Genomic DNA, 20,428 nt, shown 5'->3' on the forward strand with positions numbered 1-20,428 from the left:
AGTGCTCTGCAATACCACGCTGATAATACAGACGGTCTTGTTATCCGAGTGTAACCCTTGGCTTGGGTCACACATTTAAAGATGCACCTTGAGCTTCTGAGAACAGAGAACCTAACATCTACAGACTGTGGGATAACACGTTTATATTTACATATGCAAGATTATTATAAAGTAACCAAACGCGTCCCAACACTTTGACTACTTTAATCTATCATCTCCCATCAGATGTACGCTTCTGGTCTCGTTTTCACCTTTCTGTATTGCAACTTCTAAATAGTATTTGTCTACTGCTAATTAGAGGATCTGACATTCCTTTACAATAGTGTCTCACAGAGATCATGATTACAGTGACTGAGCAGTACGTCCGCTTGAACAACAGTCTCAAGATGCTCTGAATTACATTTAATTTCTCTCTCAACTTGATTGTAAATAAGCTATATGGGAGTTATTTCATAGACAGCAGGTATGTAAAAACAGATAGAATTCCATGTTACTTCCAGTGTGAAATTAAGTTGTTAACATAAATTAAAGTGTCTATGGACCACTGTTAAAAATATTTCAAATAACACCAATTTTCCAGTATTTTGGTTACAGACATACTACTATTCAACACTGTCACGCTACTTTATACCCAAATATTGCCAAATATGTTAATTATGAATATGCATTTCTATTTAGGTCAAATGTCAGGCTAAGTTTCTTTGAAGTTTATCTACGTAAAATCATAGTTCAATTTCATTATGTTACCTCCTCTATAACTGAGGCTGACATTGCACCACAAGATTACTACCACTGACCCTGACTTAAAGGAACAGGCCTTGAGAAGCCAAGCGCAATCCATCAAAAAGAACAGTATGTAGTGAAGACATCCAAGTTAGGCCTCTCTGAAATAAATACGTATTTAGATCTATTGTATGCATCCAGCATACCATATATTCAAGCAAAAAATGACCTGCACACACCAAAAGCTACATTGGCCTCATTTTATTACCATTTATTGCATATGCCGCAAAAACTTAGCAGCTGTGCCAGTTTGGCTCTCTGCAGTATTATAGAAAAATCTACATCTCCCTGTGCAAATTAATACATACTTTCAAAAAAAAGAAAAAATATCCCAGTGGTACTTGAACACATTTGACTGAATTAAACAGAAAATGCACAATAATCTTCAAACAATGTCATCTGTCTTTTTCCTTGTGCAAAAGTAAAATTGCTTCTACATTGCTGTTGCTAAAGGGTTTTTTAATCACATAATAATTTAAAAACAACTTTGTCATCTAAGCAAATTATGGCTACTAAACAGATCTTCTAGGCATTGATCCAGTTACACATATACTAGCATGATTGCAGTGGTTCCCAAAACTTGGAAGACAGGTCAGTTGCCCTTGGCCAATGACTATTTAAAAGACTATAAATAGGGAAAACACACTGTGTACAATATTCTGACCCTGTAATTGCTTGGAAGCCAGAAGTATTTTGTGAAATAGTATTTAAAAAATAAGAAATTCAGTAGTACAAAATTCAAGCTCACGCCAGTAGGAACCAATACCAGAAATGTTGGTATAAACTAGCATTTTAACAGCCAGAATCAAGTCAGGAGGAAAAGACTAGTATAATTACTTATAGCTGAAATTACTTACAGCTGAAGTAATTCATAAAAAATTAAGAACTAGAATGTACTCAGACTCTTTCTTTCAATCATTTCGCACTTTTAATGTATATTTTTTCCATTTTCTCTTAACAAAGAGAGCCTAATGAAAACATGGGGCCGAGGGAATTGCTACATTCCTCCTTCAGCTGTTAGTAAATTCAACGGCTATTTTGTGCAAAAATATTTCCTCCTCTCATCTCCTTCAGTTACAGCCATATTAAAACACACTTTTTTGGAAGCTTTTGGTTGAAAAAAGAAATAGACTGCAAAAACGTCGAAACCTATACTATTTTCACTCTGTTAGCGAACTGACAAATATCATTGGCTACTTTTAGCCACGCTCAGCTTTCCTTACTTCTTTCTCCTATGGGTTCAGAAATTGCCAAAGCGTTTTTCAAAACTGATACTCTGCCTGAAATGGTGCTGAGAAGCTGCAGCAGCATGGTTCCAAATGCAGACCGAAATCCCTGGGGGCGGGGACGTGCATGTGTGTTACTGAGACAAAGGTCTCCCATTAAAAACAGAGTCTCATACAATACAAGCTCTGAAAGTGTAATTACCTGCATATTACCGCCTTATAAAATGAACACCCGTTAATATTAAGACAAAGATTAAAGGAGACTCAATCCCCAGCTCTCATTGCTTTTGGCCTTATCTTTCGTGCTGACACAAGAGTCTTCCTGACAGGAGAAAGTATGCCAATCCGCTGGGAATTGCTCCCTCCCTGCAAGTAGTATATATGAGCAAATTGTATTATTTTCTAATATCAACCAGAATATACTCTGCCAACAAGTTGCTTGAAGTTTGCGTGCAATGATTTTGGAAAGAATTTAAAAAATAAAACAAAACCAAAATACTTTCTATTTCCCAACAGTAACAGTACAGAAGATGTGAGCACACAATATTATGCCTCTGAATCCAGATGCTAGTGAAATGATGATGTGTAAAAAAATCCAGTTAAAAAAGCCAGAATCCAACAGCAACAATTTTCCTCCCCCACAGCCACGTTTCACTGTTGTTTTGTATAAAACTGAGTGTAGCAGAGCATCCTACAGCAGGCCAGCTGTAACGGCCCAGCTGAAAGCAACACAATCATAAGGTCCTAAGAGCTCAGACTGTGCGCGCAGTGGTGCTCCAACACGTATGACTGATCTGTATCTTTCCAAACTTGATACCCCCTTGACCAACTCCCTCCTCAAACTAATTCCTTCACACGCCTCGCATGCATTTAATGTGCAAATTCATCAGACTTTATGGCATTGAGTTATTAATAATATCATATTAACACTCATGACATCTAATTTGCAAAGAAAAGCCTGCTTTTTTTGTTTTTTCTTTTTATAAAGAACTTAATGCACAAGTCCTTAAGGACACTTTTAAGTCTCAAATACGGTGGAGACCGTGGTAGGATTTTTAAATCACAATGAAATGTACTGAAAAACATTTCAGATGCAAAAATGAACTGTTGGTTAATTGCTTAATAAAACCAAAGCTGATAAAGTAAACAACAGATGAAACTTGTGCTTTATTCTGGTCACTAACACTTACCAAACACAAGTGGGTCAGCTGTATCTGAATATTAAACAGATTTGACAGAACTCCTACAATTAGAAGAAAAAGCTCAGTCTTGGCTAATTTGATTTGAGCTGCCTCAGAGGAAGGGAGATTTGTCTCTTGGCAAGTCCACTGGAAATGCCAGCTTCTACGACATTTAAACGTTTGCTGATAAATGTTCATCCAAATGAAGCCGTTATTTAGACAAAGGGAAACAAGGCCTTCTACCACATTTAGCTACTTCAGAAACGTCACAGCCAGTCAAATATGACACCTCATTTCTTCGAGCAACAACATCTAATGCCTGGAATTTGGCTTCACATCACTGTCCTAACTCATAAATCATGTCACAGAATTAAGCCAAAGAACTGCCTGGAATTGGAAGATGGGTACAAAATACAGCAGTGCAAAAAAATCTCTCTCTGTAATACCCTATGTAATTTGTTCTTAATTCTTTAGCTGCAGATAAGCATATCATCCGGTTACCATATTTATCTGAGATTTAATTAACATGATCAAGGCCAGAGACCTTACAAGCAGCAATATATTGCAAACTACACGTATCATTAGCTGTGAGATACAGCAGCGAACACACACACATGCAGAGCACTGCGCAGGCAGTATTTCTACACATTTTGCTACCCAATCTTAAGTCCCTTTTCCCATTTATCACCAAGGTCCTATAGCAAAAGAGGGCCTGCACCTTGAAGGAGGCAGTCACTCTTCTCAAACACACAGACAACAACCCAATTAAGCAATTATCTTATGGAGTGGAAGGAACAGCAACTATAATTAAATTATTCATCAGTTCCTTCCTTCAGAGTAGACTTTTCTCATCCTTGCCTAGAGATGTTCAAACCCATGCCAGAAAAGGCACATGCTTACATGTGTAGGAAACTGCCTACGTTTCTCCCAGCTATCCAGACAGATAAAACTTGTGCCGCGCAATTTGCTTGGTCTTAGATGACTGAACAATCATTTTCCCATCTTTTACGTTCATAGAACACCATATTTTTTGCTTAGTATAATTAGAGATATGAAAGGTACACTGATCCGTAAAGAAGAAATCACTTGTTCTAAGAATATCAGGTTTTACTATGCATGCAGGATTGCAATGGATATCACTGTTGGGGAAAAAAAAACAAACAATCAATGACATACACAATCTACACAGTCTACACACATCTGGCTTTAGTAAAAAAAGGTCATATAAAAGCAATCCCCCTGCTCACAAAAAGTAATCATTGCTTCTTAAAATTTCCTTAGAACTACAGTAATGCCAATGACAAACTATAAAAGCATATCTATAAAAAGTAACAGCCTATTATACCTTTAAAGCTCATTAAAAATCCATGTACGTGAAGGTGAGCTGTGGCACCAACTAGTTGACACAGGAATGATTTAATGCCGAAGTAAGCCCTCCTCACCACAGCGCACCATCAGTCTGTGGTTACCTTTTGTTCTGTATTAAGGTACAATGCATTGACAGAGAACAGATTTTTCTGCCTTGCATAGTGCATTAAAATGACATAATAGGTGACCCTTAAACTCTGGTAACTGTTTTATGGCTATATTCTGACAGTTATCGTCAGACACTAGGATAAGCTCTCTGACTGGTTTTCAATTATGCTTCTCGTAGCTATCATATAGCCTGCAAAATCTCATTAATAACCCCTACATCCTAAGGTTTTCTAGCTATCAGTATTCTTTTATGCTGTCTTACTCCATGCAGTCATTTATAGACCCTACATACAGTTGGGCATGTACACGTATAAAGACATTTCTAACACTACACAAATAATTCTATATATTCCAAAATTGGTAACAGAATATCTCATTTAAAAATGAATTTACGTGATTCTTCTTTATAAAGATGTTTATATGCTATTTATACGCTGCTCCTCTGAGTTCAAATAATACCATAAAATAAATGCAGTAAATACTTTTTCCTCCCTAAAATGACACAGGAACACTACTAAAATACAAAACACACTGCAAATGTTTTGCTCTGTGCAGTTTTAACTTTGTCTTTATTAATTAGTTACAAGTATAATCAACACATTTTATTTGCAACACACTATAACTGAACTGAGAAGCAAAGAATCTCACACAGTTCACAAAAGGTCTGAGGAAATTCAGCAAACAAATACCTAGCCAGCTGTAAAAACAAATTTATCTGGAAAAGAGAACGCTAGATTTAGAGAAGAACACCACACACGTAAGATAACAAATATTCTACCTGGCAGAAAAAACACTTGAAAGTTCACAAGTAGCTGACCCACATTCATTCTTGCGCTTAGCACAAGGTTAAAAGTTGTACCACCCCCTCTCTAGAACGGGCCTGGGAGTTAAAACTTTCATCCTGTTAGCGAACAGCCACGTAACTAACTGTAACCACAAAGTGACCACTGAGCAACACGGGTGCATGAGGACTGACCTGGGTTACAGGGACAGCTAAAACTTGCCCTTGTTTAGTTTGAGCTTTAAGCAAAACCGCACCGTGATTACTCTTAATTTTAAAGCAAGTACGGACTGCTCCTTGAAACGCGCTTTGGAAAAAGAAGATATTGACATTTTACTGCCCTGTGTCAGGGGTGCCGTTCAATAGTGTGCAACTCTAGAGACTTAGAGAAAAGTGCTTTTAGGCAATGCAAGGATATTGTACAAAATTAAGTATTAAAAAAATTGGAGGCCAGAACTAATCACCATTTGCTCTGTTTGTTTATGAACAGCTAATCCTGTGGAGGTAATACCACCACATGATCCATACAGTACAGTTCTGTAGCTTAGCGTTCCCTTAAAATATTTTAATGCACGATTGAACATTAAGATGTATATTTAAGAGAACAGCTTTGGCAAAAATTTCTGCAATGGTGCAAAATACATTACCGACTTCCAGGGACAAAGCTGCAAAACAGGGTCTTGGAAAGTAGGACACCACAGTATTCCCATTGCCTTATTTCCGGTCAACCAATTTCCACAGAAGCCATCAACAAAAAATCCCAATTATGAAAGAGCTAAGGCTAGATCCTGAGGGGGACAAGCAGTGCCTTTTACAGAGAGAAAGGCTGTTACAGTCATTTTACAGGAGAGAATTTAACCCAATCTAGTCAAATTTAGATGTCTCCAGGAACCACTTGCTTCATATTCAAGAGAAACTGTAACAGATTAGAAATTAGAAAAAATTTGAACACACTGTTACTGAAGTGGGGGATTTGTCTCCCATCAGGCTACACTGGTGAGGTTTTGCTGGAAAAAAAATTATGTTCTAACTTTTCAAACATTTTCTTTTACAATTGCTTCAAATAAAGCACTGTTTCAGATACAGAGAAACACTTCCATATTTCAATAGCACGTTCTGTGATAGGCACGTGCAGACCACAGCGCTAGAGTCATTAAGCATCTGTACATTGATAAGAAAAAAAATGGAAATTATTTACTCGAAGCTCATTCGTATCGATACATGCATTATTCCAGCACATATTAGTCTTCAGGTGGCCCTTCTTCCCACCTTACTGAGGGGAAAAAAATAAAAATAAAAAAATAGTACTGCAGAAAACATCTCACACACTATCCAGATTCCTCAGTTCCAAATCAAGCTTAGGCTGCATCTCTTGGAACAACTGGATACATTTGCTTTTAAGAACTGAACAAAACAGCAACATAGGAAAGATGTAAACCCAACAATCTACCACGATCTCAAATGAAAACTTCTCATTCTTGCTCATGTTGCTTTCTGCTTGTTCATTGCTTTCGCAGTTCCTATTTTTCTGTGCCTTTCTTACTGCTCTCTTTTCTTGGCGGAGCTCTGCTCAGTCTCCTTCCTCCCAGCATTCATCCCACCCTGGAGTAATCTCTGTGATGATGACTCGTATTTTAGCTCACGAGATCACTGATCATGAAGGAAGATCAATACCTTTCTAAAGATAAGGGGTTTTGCAAGCTTCATATACTAAAAAGAGAGTGATAAATGCATTACGTAAAATTAAATGCATTGAATCAAATCCATCAGGATGTGCACTTTAAATGGAGACTTGAAATCTATCAGACTGAAAAACCACAGGGTATATTGCCTGTGGCAAATTAGCACATGATCCAGAGCAAACTTCAAGGTTGGTTCTAAGTAAATTAGTAGGTCAGAGACTAAATATTCATTTAGTTCAAAAGAGACCCAAAATCCAGTTTCATGTTATAAAAAAATTGTATCAGACACTATGGAGAAGCTGACCATCTGCTGAAATACTGGGGAAAGTGCTACATATTTCACAGATAAGAACAAGGCCTCTTTCTCTTCGAAGAGGGATTTTGGTAGCAGAGAGAAGTAAATGAATAAATAAATCACACTACTTTAGAAATCAACTGTTTTTCTCATTCATACATTCTAGGGGTTTTTCCAGCAAAAAAAAAATATTTATAGACTCAGCATCATTTTTTTACATAGAATTAACACTGAATTTTTACTAATGCTTTTACAAAAAAAGCTGCTCGCTGAATTTATTTACTTGCAACAATTTTGTTTCACTTAAACAGAATAATTATTTTCCTCTTATACCAACATATTTCAAGGTTTTATATTTTGTATGTATGCGTGTATATAAACACAAATCTTAAGCAAACAAGAGGAAAGTGAGTTTTGTTCATTCGTTAGAGGGAGGTAAAGAAAATTACAAAAAATTCTTAATAGAATACTTGCTCTCAAATATTAGTTTAAATTTATGCCTCAGTAGTACTTAGACACTGAAATAACTTCCAGAGTAGTGAACAGTCATCAGATCAGTGTAAATCAATAATCCGATTTTCCTACAACTTTTGGAATTGTATCCTCCAAATTCAGAAGCAACTTAAAAGAAAGATCAAATTTAATCAGGACTAAACATGTCCAACATTCAACACTGGCAAACTTCAGCTATCACATTTTGATAGAGGATGTACTTACCTAGCGTGAGCCAATTCTTCAGAGAAGCGAATTTAAAAACTCCTAGTATTTTTCAAATAGACATTACTAACTTTCTAGCTATCTACTTCCATGACACACTTGTACAGATACAGACTGCATCACTACCTTGAGTTCATACTTTAAAATTGTTACTGCGCTTCACAAACACACAAACTTTTAGTGCTTGTAATTATTTTATTGGATTTGGATTACTTTATGATCTGGACAGCCTTAGAGTTCAAAATCTGCACTATTGCACAGGTAAATTAACATTTCAGCTTTTTTAATTTTAAGATCTGTTGTATATAAGAGTGGACCGATTTAATGAGTTATCTAACTAAATAAAACAACAAATAAAACAACCCTCTTCTACAACCAAAAGCTGAGTAATATCATTGTAAGTGGTTACACTTCCAACCAAGATCTCAGACCAGATACATAAAGAAACTGAGTAAGCATCATATTCATTCCACAAATGTTGGCACAAACTGAATACTGATGAAATTAAGGTCCTGAAAAATAAAACAGATCATTATAGGCTGTATCCTTCATGATTACTACTGCGTAATCAATAAACATCTTCCTGGAATGATCATGCTTGTAAGAACTACGCGAGAATGCCATCAGGCTAATCCATAAAGCTACTAACAACTGACTCGCCTATTCAGTGGGAACATACCCACAAACACTTTCAAGTGCACCTACTAAGATATATCAAGTAGAAAGAAATCAAGCATTTCCCTTTAAATATTTTCATATGGGCTACCTAAGCAAGAGCTATGAAATTTAGGCATGAAAGCAGCTATGAAGTCTAGATGGGATTCCCCGCCCCCCCCACCCCGTATTCCTTTAGCACTGTGTGGTGTACCCGTCATTAAAAAATTCACTGGAATATTTTTAAGTGCATATCATGTATTGCTTTAAGGTCCTCATTTGGTAAGGAGTTGCATGATGTTTTTTCACCATTAGATGCCTCCTTCATTCAAATTACGTATTAAAATCAGAATATTTCACCACCCAAGTCAGAACATGAGAACTCACAGGATACAATAAACCAGAATTTCCATTACAGAGTTGTATTTCACATGCCTTTCTGTACCGGTATATTGGCATAAATAATGAGAGTTCCCATGAAATTCAAAATTGACACCTGCTAGTGAAGCTATAACAATTACAATTACCATAGCAACTTTGCATTTTTATTTGCTGCTATTTTGTTGCATCAGCCAGTCTGGTTCTCAGAATTCTGGTTACTATGGAAGACGGAAGCTGAGAAATTAATCTTCCTGGATCAAGGGAGATATGCAGCAGACAAGATGAAATGCTGCAGTCTGAAGAGCTTCACTTATTTAGGATTCCTTTATTTTAAATATCATCTTCTGTAATCTTAGATAGGTGAGATAAATGATTAATATTACAAGACCAAAAATCTTAAGCAAAACTTATACATCAAACAAAGACAAATTTGCAAGAGAAAGAGATTTAAATGAGCTAGTAAATACTATTAATAGAGCTCCTGAAGCTTACAAAATAGAACACCTTTGCCCAGGCATTTCAGAGGCCATTGTAAGATTATTTTTTTCATCTCAGTTTACTCACTGGCTAATACTAAACCTGTAATACTGCTCTCATTTTTTTTTAAATGACTGCCTGTATCATTCTACCTTGCATCAGAGTTGAGGGAATGAAAAAATGAATGTTAAAAATTCACACTTTGTTATAGAATACTGGGAAAAAAGTACAGAACGGAAACATGAAAATCTGCATAATACTCTATTTTAAATATGCTATCTTATATACCCACATTACACTATATGCCCTCAAGAAAGACAGGCAAGCGCCTATTAGGCAATAAGCAAACAACATGCATTTCCTACTCATGAACTTTACAATCAAACCTTCATTATATAAACAGAAAAAAAAAATAAATCATTCAGCATCACCTCCTTGACAAAATGAGACCACTTCTCATAGAAAATTTCTAATGATTTGTCAAACCTACCCTTTAACAGTCAACATACTTGGTCAGAGGAAAAATATTCCAGTAACCCTGTAGCATGAATCATCTTTTTTTAACCTAATGGATTAGATAGAGGATTTGTCTCATGTAATTCTTAGTGGTGGCTAGTAAGTGGAATTAGCTGAAAAAAAGAAAAAAAAAAATCTGTGCAAGTTCAAACATCCCCTTAATTTGGCAGAGTGAAAAAAAAAAAAAAAATCACAGGAAAACACACCTTCTTCAAACATGACATTTAATGCCCTGAAGGTTTTAACCTTAAGACAGATATGCCTGTATAAACTCACAGTGGCATAATATAACCTAGAAACTAGTAATTCAAACGTCAGTGCATGTTACTCACTAATCACAAAGGAGAACTATTGATGCATTCAGCAATGTTATTCAAGAACGCTATTCTTTACCGAAAATAGTTTTCTTCCCCAAAGCTGCAAAATTTGATACAACTGCTTAAAGAAAGATATTTGCAATGTTCTGGCAATGTTTATCTTTCACTTAGAGGACAAGATCCTCTAACCCCTCGGAAGAAGGCCTGTGTGTAAAGACATATGAAGAAAATACAATTGGAAGTTTGCAGGCCGTCATATCCTAAGTGTAGTCCTATACATACAGGATGGGAATTTTTTAAATGCGCTACTTAGGAAATCCATATTGCAGCAACAAAACAAGAGTACCCAATAAGCTAAGTTGAGTTGAGTTTCCTAAACTGAATGATAAAAAAAGAGTCACAAAACAACAATAAATATGACATTAGTTTTTAGAAAAATGATTGCAGATTAAAATGAATGAAGATTCCTACTAATTTTAATAAAGTAAAATTCCACAGATGCAGTAAAAAAAGTGTTTAAAAAAGAGAAGGATCTGTCAATTCAGACAGATAAAGCAAATAATTGAATCAAGACTGCCCCCATAATAATACAACTCTTCTGCATACATGCATTGAGGAATATAGTAGCAATAGTGAACATATTAATGATTCAGCCATTGCCCCTTTGAATCATTACTGCCTCTCTACAGCCCAGCACAGGATGAAGTGCTCCAGGATCCAGCTAAAGGACAGTTGTTAGAGATGAAGCTGCTGCCCACCGTGTCTCCAACACAAACACCACCAACACAGACACACAAATTCTCCCTTCGCAGCAAGTAGCCAAATTACCGTAGGGAATAACTGAAAAACAACTTAGCACCATGGAAACCTTTCTAGGATGACGGAAACATTTTTCTTGACACCAAGACTAAAAATGGGGCAGCTAACACTGTTTTTTCCCCCCAAAAAATACTCAGATTCATTCAGCACCTCTGATATCATGCCAACTGGACTGGAGGGAAAAAATCTACATAAGTATTTCTGTGACAATCTCTTCCATGAAACACTGAAGAATACAGGAGACAGAACTGTAGTGGGGCAGGTTTTCTATACTGTGCTTAGGAAAAAAAGAAAAAACATAGAGGGAAAAGGAACCAGATAACTAATTAAATGGCTAACAGCTGTGACAAATTTTTATGCCCAACGCTGCACCAAAACCATGCAGTATCTCAAAAATGTTTTGCTGGGTCTCCAGTCCAGTCAACTTAATTGCAGGATTTGCTCACATCAGTGGTTCATAATCCAAAGAAAATCTATCCTTCAGCCCAATGAGAGTAAGTCTTCTCCCTTGCTCTCACAAAAAATGAAATAAACTTCTGTGATACTTAGCACAAGTCATAATTCATGTTATTAACAACTTTTATTGTTCCAAATACATGCTCTACTGATGTCGTCCACTTACCCAACATAAAACTACTCATTTCTCCTATTCAGTCACTTAAGGAAAGGCTTCGGAACAGAGGAAAAATATTTTCCACAATGATCTGGAAAAGCTTTTTATAATTCCATTATTTCTGTAATAATTGGAAGGGGCAAGCACCTCCTTATTCATTCCAGCAAAACAGCCCATATTTTCAAATATCTTGACAGCATTGAAATTTTTTCTAATTTAGCTCACATTAGCACAGACAAATTATCAACCAGATTTGCTACCTCATAAAAAATAAGTTATACGAGAATGTTCCAATCAGTTTCATTTGGGAGCCTTGCCCATATAAAGTAATTAATAATAAATAAATGTGGTGTCTTGCCAAAATTTCATAACCAGAACTCCATGCTATGCACTGGTATCTATTTCAACAGACTGAACCAACCGTATACATCATATTCATAAAACAGCCCCAAATCAGCAGCAGAGGATAGAATTCCACTTTCTTCTAATTTACATGCATTAGAGGAAAATAGTCTACCCAAAATGAAATGCAGAAGTTTCAAGAAAAACATTAGCAGCTGACACACCCCATAATCACATACAAGTCCCAGTCAGTGATTTATGGTTGGACTCCATGATCTCAAAGGTCCTTTCCAACCATGAAGATTCTATGATTTGAGGAGGGTACAAAATGCACCCTCAAAGTCTGCAGATGGTAACGAGATAAGGATGCAGCCAATATGCTCCAAGAGACCTAGAAAGACATATGGGCCAAAAAGAACCTGATGAAATTTAACAGGGACAAATAGGAAATGATGCATTTGACCCCTTCCAGCAGTACCTGTAAGAGACTGACTGGCAGGGCAGTACTCTGCTGAACGCATCAGGGCGTCCTGATGAGCAATAAGCTAAACATGTCAGGAGCGCACCCTGGAAGCGACGAAGGCTAACAGCGCCCTGCACTGCATCAACAGAAGCATAGCAAACAGAGCAAGAGAAGTAATTAATCCCTCTCACTTAGGACTTGCTAGGCTGCATCTGGAAACTGCATTCAGTTTTGGACCCACAGAAACAAACGAGCCTTGTTTAAGCTTGCAAAGGAAAAGCTTTGGGGGACCTAAACAATGGCCTTCCAATACCCATGAGTTTACCAAGAAGATGGAGCCAAGATCTCTGTCAAAATGCACAGCAGGAAAATGAAAGGCAACAGTCACAAACTGCAGGGAAGGATCCGACCGGAAGGATTTCCTCTGCCTGAGGAAATATTTTTCTCTCTGAGAATAAACAGTCATTGGAATAGGTTGTGCAGAGAAGTTCTCCATTCTTGGAGGCTTTCATGGCCTGACAGAAAAGAGCTCCCAGGTCTGAATTCAGTGTCAACCCTGCTTTACGCAGGTTGTACTACAGTGCTCCTGATATCCCCTCCAGCCTCAATATCTCCACAGTCCTCATAGGTACTTTCAAATCACAGAAAACACAAAGAAAAAACCCACAAAGAACAAGCCTAATCTTCACTTGATTGTGGTTTACTTCAGCTGCTAATTTTAATACACTCAGCATATCTGGCTGGATGTTTCAGTAGGAGAACAGCATCCTATGATAATTTGGGGCTCACAAACTGATGCAAATTCTACGCTTTATTAAGGAAATAGGATGAAAAGATATACTTCATCTTGCATGGGCTTACTTGATAACACTTGCAGTCAATGAAAACAGAAACACTGAACACTGAAAGTAAATCAGTTTGACTAATGAAAGAGTTGCTCAGATGCGCAACAAAAATAACCTACAACACGAAACCTGAAAGCTACGTGCACACTCTAGTGGGAAAGCTCAATGGTTGAATACAGATAAAAGACAGATGAGAAATAAAGGAATAAAAGTATGTTGTCCAGAAGAAAACATTTCAGAAGAAGCACATGAAGTACTAATGACCATCTAGAAACTAAATATAAAATTAAAAAACCAAAACCCACCTAAATTCAACTCTTTCCTCCAAAATAAACTGCGTGATAATGGGTCAGTGCTCTAGTTTATCTGGATACAACTACACTGTGTTTAGTAAAAGCACTCAAGCAAATACTCAGTTGTACACGCTAAAGCACTCATTAATCGAACGACACTGTATAGATCTTAGAGTGCTTTTGGGGTGCAGTCGTCATGTCAATAATGCATTTCAATGAGAGTATGCTGGGGACACGTTGAAGCGTTTCTGAGATTCTCCATATTTTGCTGCTTCATGACCTCCTAATGCACATGGCTCGATATGCGCCTCGCACTCATGCCTAGAATCACTGCATCATATTCAACACAGAAAACCCACTCCCCACCACAACTATTTAGCCACCATTTGCAGGTTAACCTACTATAGCTGCCAGTAGCTCAGATAAGACCCACACCAAAACTATCAAATTTTTCAAAACAGGACAATGAAAATCAGAAGGTAGAGGGCCAAGATTTTTTTTGCTCTCTAACCCACCTAGAGCCACAATTTATTTCCACGTAATCTCAATGAGAGGTGACCTCTTGCCTCTTCCACTGGTAGGACTGCACTGTCTTAGGTACCTGGCACTATCAACAGTAAATGCAGAATGTAGAAGTGAGAAGGGTCACGTGGAAAGTCCACCAGGAGGATCTCACCCTGTAACCCATCTCCTTCAACTGTCTCATTTCCACATCGTGAAGGGTAACAATTGTGCCCTGAAGTCTGACTTACATCTTTCGGTCAGTGGAGACTCTCTTCGAGCCCACGTGATGAAGCATAATCACAACCTCAGGGAAGAGAAAGAAGGACAAGAAATTGAGGAGGAAAGAATCCCACTAGAGATGTGGTGGGGCTGTACAAAGACATGCTCCATCTGTGCTGCAGCCTCAGTTGTGGTTTGTAAGGACTGCCCTTTCCCAGGGACCCAGCTCTTCTGCTGGATGGATCCGGAGTGCCTATTCCAACTGAAAAGATGAGATACAGCTTGAGTGAAATCTCCCCTTCTAAACACCTGGCTTAGGGAGAGAGGGCGCTCCTAAAGATTAATTCATTCTCTTGAGCTTTCTAACCTTAAATTCCCTAACACAGGTTGTTTCAGCAAATACACTTTCATATTGCTAATTGTTAAGCTGTGCACACTCACATCCTCCCCTCAAGCATGTGCTAGCATGAAAATTGTTTTCAAACCTCATGTTTTCTCTAGAGCAACCAGTGCCAGAAAAGCAAAGCAAGAAGGGCAATAGCTGCTTTGCAGCCTGCTGAATACAGCGTCTTGGAGACATGTGTGGAAGATGACAGTTTATGTGCACACATGAGGTGTGCTGGAACACCTCTAGCAAGCTAGGATTAGGTAGGAGGAGCTAGATCCGGTGGTTTCACCCTACTGAACACAGAAGCGTTATTCAAAAGTGCATTAACCCCTACGGTGCAATGGAAATTCCTGATTATGGGATCTGGGTGCTCCTGCAGCACACCAGATTGCATAGATCTATGAAAATGCAGTATCAGGAGTAACACAGAGGACTCATCTGCTCTGTCACATTGTGCCTCAAATCCCCATTCATTACAGAAGGATATAGTGAATATAAAAATATGCATCTTTCAAGACGACAAAGTAACCTGCGCTATTTTTCTAAGTTTGACATGCCAAAAATTAAGTTTATTTTGAATAAGCTTTCCTCTCAGATCTTTGCCTCCGTCTTCAAAGACTTCATCTACTGAGCTAGTTCACAGAGAAAGCATGCTATAGATCCCCACTGACCCAGATAGCAGTTACATTCCAAATCCTGAAACTGCCTTTTTCTCAGCCTGACAGCAATTTTGTGAATGTTTTTACATACCAATTGGCCTTTGATGATGTATCGTCTGCCAACAGATTGACAAGTAATAATGAAACTTTAACAAAACAAATAAGAACTGCAAAAACTACCACCTTGCATTAGGTAGCTTCCTGCCATCATTCATTACTCTTGCTTGCTGCCACCTCTCCTTACCATCTAACTGTAGGTCCCATTTCTGTGAACGTAAACACATTTCTGCCCTTGTCTCTCTCAGTTCTTTACAATGAAAGCTACTATCAACACAAGTTTCTTGAAATCAAGTTTTCTGAAGTATAGAGCATGATGCTGTATAATATATTACAAGCTTCAATAAAAGCAAGCTTTCAACTCAGAAGAGCTGCCCACCCCTTCAGAACTCTTCAGTACCTTTTTGTTTATATCTGTTCTTTTCTTCAAAAATAAAAACGTGTGTGTTTTTTCATTTGTGCTCTACCGTGGAAAACCCCAAACTCCTCTTTTTCTTGTATTAGCAACTGAGTGACCTAAACCATGGAACACACGGACAAATAAATTATTTGTGAATATTTCTCTTTCATTATTCAGTTCTGTCTCAAAACGCTGATGCTTTATCACCTCTCTGTGTCCTAGTGCCCTTCCTGATATTTTGTTGCACTACTAAGCCTCAGATCAGCACAGAAAGCTAAGTCACTTAAGAACATCAGCTTCAATAAATCAGGACAGGTCTAAGTCTTACATTCTTTCTCTACTTTCTCACCTAGCTGAGAAACCATTATTGCAAATCCCAGAGGCTGAGAATGTCAAGAAAACTGAAAAGCAAATCAAAGAACGTTTTCTGAGCTTACTTCCATAGGTGGAGTTAGTTGCTTGCATTAAACCATTTTGCTAAGGTGTGCATGTAATTCTTTTGGAGTTCTATTTCATAATGGAAGAATTATTTTTCACCATATCGAAAGTCAGCTTTCCAAAGTTTCATTAAGGTTCTTCATATTAGAAACGCATAGATCAGATGCAAACATTTATTGGGAACCTATCTAAAAACAAATCAAAAGTCTTCTTTTAAAGACTGCAAACTATCTCCTCCATGTCCAAATAAAAAACAATTACTACAATTTAACCCATAAGCTTTGACAAGTTAAAAATAAACCTTTTCCCTGACACCAATTATATTCCAAGACCTACTGGATAAGAAGGTTGTGTTGGTGCTTGTATAAAACAATTAACCTCAGTGCTGATCCGAAGGCCCTAGTTAGACAGCCCTGACTTCTTCAGCAGGAACTATATCCTACACAATGACTCAGTCATGAAAATTACTGAATTTCCTTCTTTATAGGAATGCTATGGAATCTCCTATACATCTTTTAATTCCTCACTCGTTTTCTTGGGGAAGGTATCTGACTGTAACAGAAGTTCCAAAACAGAACTGGATTTATTGCTGCCGTACTAATCCCCTATCCAGTGACTGTAGAGACAGTAAACCATAAAGCTTGTTCCACCAAGTGACAAACAAGCCAGTCACATAGCACTATATATATTATCTTTTTCTTTAAGAAAAAAGCATAGTTATATATTATTGCTTAAATTCAAACCCAGATTAACAGAACAAGCTATCAAAACCAAACGCTCCTCCAGATACCTTATGTACCACCTACACACCAATATACAAGTCATTAGAAAAAACATTTCACTACCAGAAACATTGAAAACAGAGATTAGAAAAGCAGCAAGTCACACAAGGATGTGTCAAAAATATTTCTGTTCCAGTATCTCAAACAAAAAGGAAGCACGAGAAAGTTATCTCCTCCTTGAATGATGAGGAAGAATAAGAACATGTACAAAAGAGTTTAGAAAAATCTTAACTAGGTATCTCATCTAGAACACTGCTTTGCGTTAAGTAGCAAGTCATCACCACATGCAAGCAGATAGTATGAAGAATGAGCATAGAATCAAATTTCACAGACAGTGTATTTGTCTCCAACAGGTACAAAGGTAATCTCTTTTTCTCTTCTGAGTTTGCCAACAATCATGTATTTATCTCATCGGTCTCAACAAACAGAACTAACTGCACAAATATGCACAGTAATTCCAATTCTCTCCTCTCCTTTGTTCAGGACCACTGTTAGCTGCTACTGCTTTTTTAATTTCACCCTACAAAAATCAAGCTAATCTTCCCATCATACACAAAGCCACCTGCCAAAAAAAAAGCAAAATAAATTTCTTTTTCCCTGAATTCTGGAACGTGAGGCAGATTGGGAATGGTCTAAAATAAATACAATGGTAAGTCTTTTCTTGTTTATGTCTGGGTTACAAAAGGTATGCAGAGTACCCACAGCATAGAACATGCAGTTGTATGACAGAAACTTGAAGAAATAACACCTATTTCAAACATACTTCAAGTCTAATTTAAGGTCTCAACGTGGAAAAAAAAATTCCAACATTAAGATGGTGTATGTCATCCTGTGTGCTGTCTATGTCTATACTGAGTGTGTTATTCAGTTAGCGGTTTCTGCTCTGTTTATTGCCCAATATCTGCATTATAAAGAGAATAACAATGTACCACATCCAGAGTATCCCAAGCATTGTGAACATTAAAGAACACAATTCACACCTCCTGTAAAGAATGCATCCCAATAAAGATAAACAAAAGGGAACAAGGAAAACAAGATCAGACTTGCCTGGATCAGAGCCAGGGCTATGATTTACTGAATTCTGTGCTCAAGCCTGCTGACCTCAACGCTGAGTATTTGAAGCTCCCAGCGACTTCTCTTGGATAGCTTCTGCACGCCAGAGTCCAGATTTCTAAACTGCCACACAAAAAATGGAAAAACTCACTATGAACAATAAGGAACCAAGATAGCTTCTCCACTTCAGCAACCACCACTCTAACCAGAGAAGCCTGTCTCTCTCTCCTCAAAATTTTTTTTCAAAAATTGGGAAGAATAGCTACATCAATTAAATAACACAAGTCAAGAGTAACTCCATGAACCGAGTCCCTCTTGTGCACATCTGCTCTGCCTCATCTTTAGAATTTACTTATTCCTTTTGGCAGTGGGTTTTTTTTGGTTTTAAGGGAGAAGAAAGAAGGGATGAACAAAAAAACCTATTCGGTCATGATGCACAACTACCTTCTCACTGCTGCATTTACATGTCAGCAGTCAAGTCTGCACCCCAAACCTTTGTACACAGCTGTGCTGACTTTAGCATCTCTTCTCAGAGAGCATAATAATTACACTGGCAGAAGTCTGCTAATCCAGAAGGGAATTGATCTGTAAAACTGTATAATTAGCTTCGACAGAACAGGGACATCGATACAGGAACGTCAAATGAGAAAAGCTTGCGAACTCCAGCCTTAGCTCTGCACCTTCCCTATTTTAGGAGGGTAAGGCTCCTTTGCTCTAGCAACACCGGGATCACAAACACACAGCGTAAATCCACATTCAGTCAGACTCCTCCTCACTTCCAGAAGCCACTGCCTGCCTGGCAGTTCCCAGCACAGGACCTGCAGCTGCTGCAGGAGCGGCCTCTTCAGAGCATTCCCCTTAGGGATTACTCTGTTGCCAGTCTTCTGCTGGAAAGGCAGCTGCCATTTATCCTGCCTACCTTTCGGCTGTAAACCATCAAAAGATAATTTCATGGAAAAAGACATTAGTATGTGATAAATACCTATCTGGAGTTAGGCTCTCCCTTTTTAAAATTTCAAAAATGTCGGTACAGCAAAACTTACGTATGTGCTTCACTGAAAGGAAAAACCGCACAAAAACCAAAGGTGCTTTGCAGCTTCTTCAGAATAATGATAGTTTCATAGCAGTGATTACCTTGTCTTTATAAAAGATAAATCGCTATTGGCTTTTTTGAATTTTTTTTTCTTGCATAAAAAAATTGATCAAGATCATTTAGAAAGCCAGCCAGCAAGTGAAATAAAGCTCTAACTGTATTTAAAAATAATATAAACAAATGCTGAGGATCAGCTCAAATGATAATTTTTAACATTCATGAACTGGGATTGATCATGAAAGCTGCCTACTGTAAGACACCTTCAGGGCTCTCATACCTCAAAACCTATGAAGCAAATAAAAGAAAACAACAGCAACTAGACATATGGGTCGCAACAACAGCAAACCAGTAGCATCAGCATCACATTGTTTGGTACGAACAAAGATTTTCGCCAGGACTGAGGGCAATAAGGTAACTGAGCTTCTTGAAAAGAAATCAATACCTGAAATCAAAAAGGATCAGTGAATTACAAAACCTGTCTTTTTTTTTGCCACTCAATTTTTAATGAGCAAGATGTTCACTGCACAAGTTAGAAATGCTGCCAATGCCTTTTAAGTGGCGTTTGCTGGTGATTAATGGTATATTCCTCTAAAAGCATGATAAGAAACAAAATCATGATAAATCAAAAGGAAAAACCAAGATGTTTATCAAATACCCTTCTTTGAAGTCCTATGGTTTAAATGTTTAGAACAGAAAAACAAACAACTCTCCCTCCAAAAAAAAAAAAATCAAACCAAAAACCAACCAAACATAAACCCAACCAGAAAGCAAATCAAGGCATTTTAAGAGTGTATCAGAAGAATTTAAGAATGTATTTGTATTCTACCAAATACAGTTTCTTGTTCTAAATCTTTAAGAAGTTACAAGTAAAGACCATCATTCAAGATCTTTGCTTATATTTCCTAATTAACATACATACTTTGGCAGCTTTGTAAATTGGCTTCGATTCAGCAAAATATTAACCATATGCCTGA

At 37.5% G+C, this 20,428-nt stretch overlaps 1 protein-coding gene across 1 annotated transcript in view; it reads right to left on the bottom strand.

Moving 5' to 3' along the window:
• Positions 1-20,428, bottom strand: part of FAM171B (family with sequence similarity 171 member B) — a 41,812-nt gene that overhangs the window by 19,972 nt on the left and 1,412 nt on the right. The window lies entirely within an intron of this gene.

The sequence above is a fragment of the Rissa tridactyla genome, chromosome 7 (genome assembly GCF_028500815.1).
Source record: "Rissa tridactyla isolate bRisTri1 chromosome 7, bRisTri1.patW.cur.20221130, whole genome shotgun sequence".
Classification (NCBI taxonomy): domain Eukaryota; kingdom Metazoa; phylum Chordata; class Aves; order Charadriiformes; family Laridae; genus Rissa; species Rissa tridactyla.